This window comes from Periplaneta americana, chromosome 8, assembly GCF_040183065.1.
Source record: "Periplaneta americana isolate PAMFEO1 chromosome 8, P.americana_PAMFEO1_priV1, whole genome shotgun sequence".
Lineage (NCBI taxonomy): Eukaryota > Metazoa > Arthropoda > Insecta > Blattodea > Blattidae > Periplaneta > Periplaneta americana.
The window spans coordinates 115,785,727-115,794,794 of record NC_091124.1 but is presented as its reverse complement, the minus strand read 5'-3'; positions in this window follow the sequence as shown (position 1 = coordinate 115,794,794).

The window sequence follows — 9,068 nt, the reverse complement described above, 5'->3', positions numbered from 1 at the left end:
GAAACCACTCTCTGACGATTGCATCCGTCAGCGATGTTCGTTCGGCGAAGATTGTCGTAGCCAAACCGTAGCTTTAAGGTAAGCGTTCACTACATCGTATCGCACTCCTCGTACGAATCGCACGCAACGGATATTTTAAGTGCAGTGCGTTCACTGTAACGGCTCCACCTCATCGGATTCCCCTATCAGCTGTTCAAAACATGACGTCGTACGATATCGACATTAATGAAAGCAGAAGAGTTGAGGTTAGGTCTATTAATTACGTCTGTTAGCGAATAAGAATCTGTAATTGCTTCATGCGTCTTAATTGAAGAGGAAGAAACGAAAGAAATATGGTTACATAATATATTTGCAAGAAACAACTTGATTACTGTAATGGGAACGTCTCAAATTATATAATTCTTCGCAATTTTCTACACGCGAAATAAGTTTTCCGTCTGCCATTTTGGCGCGAACTGAACATGGCATAACATAATAGTAACAGTTGACCAATTAAAATTGATTTATTAAAGAAGGCCATGATCGCACGTATCGGAAAAGTGGACGGATTTTCCGACAGGCGATGCATCCGATACGATGTAGTGAACACGGTTACATAAGAATTACAACAAAGATAGTCTTTTTCCGATCCGTGTGCCTCCCATGTTAATTTATAATCAAAGAGAAGCCCCAAGAATCTCGCAATGTCTGTATATTGCAAATCCACTCCATTAAGACGCAGTTCAGGATGTGGATGTAGTCCACATTGGTTGTAAAAGTGGACACACTGCGCCTTGTGAGTGGAGAATTTAAAGCCATTGTGAACAGCCCATTCTGATAGAGTACGTTGATGACCAGCTGCAACTGTCGACCGATGGACGGAAGATATTGGGAACTGTAATATAAACTGAAGTCATCAACGTACAACAGAGAAGATACTCGGTCACCCATTGATTCCATTGATTGCAATGCAGAAAAGAAGAACGCTTAATACAGAACCCTGCGGAACGCCGTTTTTTGGAGATGTTCGTTAGAAAATGTGGTGCCTACTCAAACTCGGAAATACCACTCTGCCATGAACTTCTCAATAAACGTTGGTACACTACTACGAAGTCCCCAATCATGCAGAGTTTGCAGAATGCCATACCGCCATGTGGTATCGTAAGCCTTTTCTAGATCAAAGAAGACCGCCACAAGATGTTCCTTCTTGAGGAAAGCATCTCTAATAGCGGTCTCTAGCCGAACAAGATGGTCTGCGGCGGATGTGCTTAGGAAAACCACATTGGATGTTAGATAATCGGTTTTCCGATTCGAGTACCCACATAAGGCGTTTGCTTACCATTCTTTCCATAACACTGCATACGCAGCTGGTGAGAGAAATTGGTCTGTAGCTTCCAGACAAAGAAGAATCCTTTCCCGGTTTCTGGACGGGGATTACAATGGCGGAACGCCAAGCAGATGGAAAGACCCCCCTCAGTCCACATTCTGTTATACATCGCCAGAAGAAAGGATTTTCCAGCTGGCGGAAGATGGCGAAGCATACGGTTATGGATGTTATCAGGACCAGGGGAAGTGTCAGGGGATGTGTCTAGTGCCGCCTCCAGCTCCTCGGATGTGAACGGTGTATTGTAATACTCTGTGTTATCTGATATAAAATTGAGGTTTCGTTTTTCCGCAGCATCTTTGATTTTTAGAAATTCCGGGTTATAGTTATTTGAGCTGCTAATCTGTGCAAACGAGGTAGCGAATATTTCTGCAATTTCTATTGGACTGGTGGTCGTTACTCCATTGATTATTATTCCCGGAATTACAGAACTACGTTTCCCCATTATTCGACGGACTTTGTCCCATACGATGTTAGATGGACATTCCTTTTCATTGAATTGACGTAGTTTGTCCAGGACGTCTTCTTAGCATCGCATACAATGCGACGAGCTTTTGCTCGAAGACGTTTAAAGTGGACAAAATTTTCTTGGGTCCGATGGCGCTCAAATTTGCGTAAGGGACGTCTGCGGTCTCGGATTGCATCTCTGCAGGCATTCCGACAACCAGAGGACAGAGAAGCGTTTTGGCCTGCAGGACGACCGGGGATAGATAATTCCACTGACTTTATAACCATATTTGAGAAATGGTCTACTACGGAGTCCACACTTTCATGTCCGTTATCATCGAATGATATGGACTCCGAAAATCCGACCCAGTCCGCCTTTTTAATAACCCAGTTTGGAGATCGAGATTCCGCAAGACGTGAAGCGGACATACGCATTCGAATGGGGTAGTGGTCACTACCATGTAGGTCGTGAATCACAGACCATTCGAAATGCGTGGACAAAACTGGGCTACAAATGGAGATATCTTTCATGGAGTATGTACCATAAGCCAAGGAGAGTTGTGTTGCTTCCCCTGAATTCAGGGTAACATGATTTAGACGGGTACATACCTCTGCTATTTTATTTCCTCTGTCGTCATCGGAATTTGAGCCCCAAGATTGGTGGTATGCACTGAAATCCCCCACTAAGAGATATGGTGCCGGTACCTGTGAAAGAATATAAATTGACATGAAAAGTATTTTATGTGAATTTGCCAGGTCCTGTGGGGGAGGGGGAAAGGAAAGTGTGAAAAGTATAAAATAAGTTCTACTGTATTCAGTTCAGTGTTGTAAAATAAACATAGGGTCTGGGTAGGGAAGAAAATAACTCGCAGGAAATGGGGAAAAAAGAACAGATGAATTGTGATCAGTGAACTGTTAGTACTTTGCTATTTCATTGATCATAATATGATGGTAGAGGGGTCTATATATTACATTTATAAATATGGGTCTTATAATTTAATTTGCTTCATCAATATACGTTTTGAAATAAGATTCTACATTTTCAATGAAATACCACTGATATCACAAACACAAATCAACTTTCATGCCAGTTACAGAACTGACAGCACCATGGCATTTGCTCATTATACCTACTATAATGAATTGAAGTATTAGGATGTTGTATGAAACAGACCAGAGGTTGCATACTGGTAGAATTACCAACACAAATAGACTTGTGGGGAGAAAAAAAAAACACTATCACGGGGAAAAGAATAATGGACTACGGGGAAGAAAAAACACTCTTGTATGTTGTTAGATCTACTTCATAACATTTCCAGTACAGTGTAAATTATTAGCAAGCTAAGTTCAGTTCTGTCATAATGGTGAGGAATTACATTAAGAAACCAAATAAAATTTACAGAAAAACAGCTACAGAGAGCCATCAGGGATATAAAAGAAGGTAAAAAGCATACAGACAAGCAGCAAACAACTAAAAATGTCTACCTTTATGTTATATCGGTGGGTTCATAGCATGCAGGGTGCAGCTGACAAAAGAGGTAAGAAGACTGTTCTTTTGTCGGCAGAGAAAGCTGAACTGGTCCAGTATAGGCTATCAAGACCTTAGCTAAGTGGGGGGGGGGTTTGCTGTAACAAGAAGGGAACTTCAACAGGTTTGAGCAATTTTTGTCGTCGAAATGGTCCATCAAATAAGAAGCTAAAAGGTCTAGAAAATTCCTGTAGGAAGAACACATCGAATCCATATCTCACTTATGAATTTTATGGTCTTCTAGAAAAAACATCCAAGGAATTAAATACTGCACATAAGCCAATGCACTGGTGGAACCTGGACAAAACCGGAATAAATCATGACCCAATAAAACAACGTGGGAACACTGGAAAGGGACAAGAAGTCCACAGAACCATACAGGGTTCAGAGAAATTGTCTACTACTGTAATGGCATGTGTGTCAGTAATAGGTAGAGTACTTCCTTCCCTAATCATACAGGGCTACTACAAAAGAAAGAGACAAGTCTGAAGTCCTATAAGACAAAAAGTATGTGTGATATCAACATACATTTTATGGTGCTATATTGAGAAACTCTGAAAGTTTTCATGCAATGTTGTAGTTGGTAATCTTGTATGTGATTGTTGTTGCAGAAGCAGAAACAGCAAAAATGGCGAATCCTGTGGAAATAAGCATACTGTATGCTACAATTTGCTAAAATAAATTCTGTAACTGTTGTCCAACGACATTTTAGAACACATTTTCAAAACCACCACCGACTAGACAGTCAATCTACGACTGGCACAGAAAATTTGAGACAACAGGCAGATTGTGCAAAGGAAAGAGCCCAGGAGGATCGCCTGTATCAGAAGAGAAAGTTGAATGTGTTCGTGCTGCTTATGCAGAAGTCCACAGAAATCGACAGCAGGGTAAGCTTGGAGTTACAAAAAACACAAGATGAAATTCTACCAAAACGTTGAATTGGCTGTGCTACAGATAACAATAATGTTCTTGCATGTTGGCCACCAAGGAGTTCCGATCTCTTGCTGTGTGACTTTTTCCTTTGGGGATTTGTCAGAGACAGTGTTTTCGTCCCTCCACTTCCACATGATTTAGATAGAATGTATCAGAAGAGCTGTGACAAGTGTTGATGCAGCTATGTTACATCGGGTTTGGAATGAACTTGATTATCATTTTGATGTGTGTCGTGTGATGCAGGGATCACACATTGTACATTGGTGAGTTCACAAACTAAACTTCAAGACTTCCTCTACTTACAGGTACCATGAATAGTTTTTGTTTTATAGGACTTCAAACGTGTCTATTTCTTTTGTAGTAGCCCTGTACATCAGGCAGCCAAATTATGGGCAACCAGAGATATTTCAGGTACTTTTTATGCAGTGTCGAAGAAAGATTACATAACCAATGATACATTTAGAGAATATGTTACTAGATTTGCAAAAACTATCAAAGAACGGCCACTGCTTCTTCTTGTAGACGGACATGTCACTTATTTGGATTTGGAAACACTTAAGTTTGCTGCCAGAGAAGACATTCATATGTTAAAGTTGCCTTCACATACTACCAATCTAACAATCGGAACACCTCAAAATCTGTGCTCCAGTGGCTGACCATGATAATATCTTTGAAAAATATTGGAGTGCAAGAGGTCAAATGACTTTATTGTCAAACGCCTGGCATTAGAAAACAACAATATACTACCAATCTTCTCTAACCTCTCGACAGGACAGGATTTGGGCCATTGAAGGGGACTGGGAAAAATGATTGGTTCTTTAGCAAAAACTGAATCAGAGACCAATTCAAAAGTGTGAGTCTGTTGATTTGTTCTGTTCAGTATGGCAAGAAGGACTGTCAAAAGTGAACATAGTTGAGGGCTTCAAGGCATGTGGGATTTACACCATAGACTGATCAAAGTATCCTCCATACAGATAAATTGCAGCAATATCTGGAAGCAAAAGATTCAGGAACTGACACCTCCTTGGATTCAGCAAGTTCTACAAGCCACAAAAAGCTTAGATCTATGTCAACTGAGACTGATTTTGAAGAGATTGCTGTAAGCCAAGACATCATGAAAACAAAGCAGCACACTATGAAGAAATGCAAAAAAAAAAAAAAAAAAAAAAAAAAAAAAAAAAAAAAAAAGTTGCTAGCAAAAGTGAAACATTATTTGTTTTTAAATTTGTGTCCCATGAAACTATTATTGTCACAGATAAAAAAGGAAAAGCATATGTTTTCTTTTTCCCTACAGTTGTTATTGTTTTCCCCCACATATTGAGAAACAAAGAAAGAGTACTTTATTTTCTTTTAATGCTACATGTGCCCATAGACCATTCTTTCTATGAATTATATATTAAAGGATATTGAAATATTTAATATCATACTTGTTTACATTTTCCCACCACAACAGTATTTCACCTTTATATCAAAGTATGGGTTTTTTTTATTTTCTTCCCCACCCACACCCTATTTCAAATTACCTTAAATATTAGAGGAAAACCTATGGTACAGTCTATGTTCAAGTATGAACATTAAACCAAGAAAAGGAAAATAAATTTATTATTATCAGTTGAAGTGGATTATCTTCGTGTAAGTGCAAGAATATCACGTTTAGACATGAATACAAAATGAAGAAGTCAGAAATAATGAATGCTACTGACATTGTTTTAACTCGAATTTGAAAAGAAAAGTTAGAAATGCTTTATCGGTTATTTTGTTAGGATGGGATGGGAAATGATTGCTGGTCTAGCAAAATTTATCACTGGGTATTGATAGTGATGTTTAAGGGGTTGTGACAGCCATTTGCTCCCATACCAGCAATTAGTAAGTACTCTCAGGAAGAAGAAAAAAGCAAGGATGGATGGAATCAAAGAAGCTATGTCATCGTGGAAACTTACAAAGAACGAGCTTTTAACAGAGGAACAGAGGAATATGGCATCTGGAAACAAGGAAACTATATATATATATATATATATAATATATAGTATGCACATAGTGAACATGATGTCTGGAGTAAAATAATGGGATAGTAACATTTCTTCTCCTACCTTACTCTGAATGCTGTTATATGAATTTTATGAATATAAGTTACAACAGTAAATTATACAGAGTTAACAATTTTAATAAACCCATCTTTGCTTATTTATACTTTACTCTTGATATTAAAATAAATATTTTTACAAAAATAAATATTATTCATAAGCCAACAAGTAGGCCTATACTTACATATTTAAAGTCAGCCTCTTTCAGTTTCTGGTATAAGATGTAAAATAGGTAATATGATCAGTGAATATGGTATATGATATAAGCCGATCTAAGACATATTTTTATAATCTACTTCTACATGTGATGGATGCATATAGGGTGATTCATTATTACGTGTAAATACGTTGTGTGTGTATTGTAGAGGTGAAACTAAGACTAAAACATTCTATACAATTTTTTCTCAAAACCTTTAATTCCAGAGTTCCAGTAGATGGCACCTACGTCGTAGTAACTGCATAGGCATTACTGTTCTCCCACACATTTGGTGTGGTATTGTGGGGAATCAGTTACTCGGACCTCGAGTTCTACCTCTGCGGTTGAATGGGGAAATCCACCGTGCATTCTTGGAACATGAACTGCATGGTCTGCTACATGATATCCCTCTTGCAACGCGAGTGAGCTTACGGTTTATGCACGATGGTGCTCCTGCGCATTACTGCCGCAATGTAAGGGTGTATCTCAATGCTGCGTATCCAGATCAATGGATAGGCCGTGCAAGGCCAACTCCTTGGCCAGCCAGATCACCGGACTTGATCCCTCTGGACTTCTACCTTCGGGGCCACCTGAAGTCGTTAGTGTATGTCTCTGCTGTACCTAACGTAGAAGTTCTACAGCAGCAAATTGAACATGCGTGTGTAATTGTTTGTAATGAGTTGAACGGGCTGTGTAACGTTCAGAGATCACTAAGGCGGAGAGCACAGGTATGTCTTCAAGTTGAGGGACAGCACTTTGAACACACATTACACTAAGAATTGTGCAAATGTGTAAGTCTAGAATAAATTGCTTTACATTCTTTACTGTGTTTGGTTTTAGTTCACAAAACATGCATAAGTGGACTGCCGAGGATATGGGTTTAGTAACTTTAGTTGTTTTTGTACTGAAGTCCAAATGCACAGTACGAAAGTGATAATTAGTTTACATTTGGTGTGTTATCCTTTCTTTGTTTGGGAACGCAAGTTCCACACAAAATGGCGTTAACTCTGGAATTAAAGGTTTTGAGAAAAGTTGTATAGAAAGTTTTAGTCTTAGTTTCACCTCTAGATTTCACACACAAAGTATTTAGATGTAATAATGAATTGCCCTGTATATTCGTATATCAATAAATACTACAACATGTACATACAAATATGCAATAAGGTATCTTGCCAATCAATTTATTTTATTGAATAACTGATAGATTTGCAATTTATCTTATTCTCGACTATTGCAGTACATAACAAAAGCAACTGAGACTTTCCTTGTTAAAATTTCTATGCTTGTCATGTTTCTTATATTGAAAATGCCCTCTCTCTGTTACAAGATGTTGCTGGAACACACATTATAGAAAACCAAAACAGTGTAGTTGCAACATTTGCGTTAGTTTCAAGTTCTAAAATAAAATATTACTTTCATCTTGGCAGTCGTTATCATAATCTGAGATGCTGCTTCCTAATAAATGAATCTCCAAAAAGGACAAATATCAGTATGCTTTGTTTTTAGAAATATAAACATTTCGAAACAAACACTTTTTATCCACAGAAATAATAATTTATACAATTTAAAATCTTCAACCAAGACATAATGTTCGAAAAATACCACTTTGCTTATTCCAAAGGTGTAAGGAAACATTACATTCCTTCTCAGATATCAATCCTAGAAGGATGACGAACAAATAACATTTCGTTCCTTTTCAGATAGTTAAAAAAATAAAGCATTTTGAGTTAAAATTTTATTGCAGATTCCATGGAATTGTTTAAAATAAGAATTTTTTCTTGTAGGGTAGTACAGTAAGCTTTTTATAACCATATTTTAGTACTAATATAGTCATAAAAAGTACAGGCTTCAATTGAAGACCTCCTTGGAATAATGATGTAACCAACGTAACTATGATTCATATTTTAGGAAAAAGCAAAATAATTTCAGCTGCATATTTCATTTAGGCCTACTATAATATCACAATCATTTAACTAAACAAGGATACAAGTATATTCAGCCAATGAACGTAATAATTTGTTATAAATAAATGCTTTAGATTACTTTTTCCACCTACATCACATGTTCCAAAAACCTGATGTTATATTCTTTTTCTGGGGAGGTCTTCAATTAATCGTCTAATTTCACTTGTTAACTGTAATAATGTGGCTGTGGAAAGCCAGCTACACTGCAGACTGTGTACCCATTCCTCTGCAAGTGAAGGAGTGCATACAGATATATATGCTCTGCATCAGTACTATTGTTGCGTTTATTTTTCTCTAAAAAAAAAAAACTCCCAAATAGGTTATTGGTCGTACCAAAAATAATGTTTGACAAAATTTCCTTGTAACTCATGTGAATTAATGTATTACTTCCAACCTGTGTATGAAAAATTATGTTAATAATCATATTTAGGTAACCTACTAGTAAGAACTTGTATAATAAACCTATTACTCATTCTATGAAAAAGTTTTTCTAACCTGATTCAGGATTTATGCAACAGGTGAGTGTGACAAAATTTAAATACCGTATTTACTC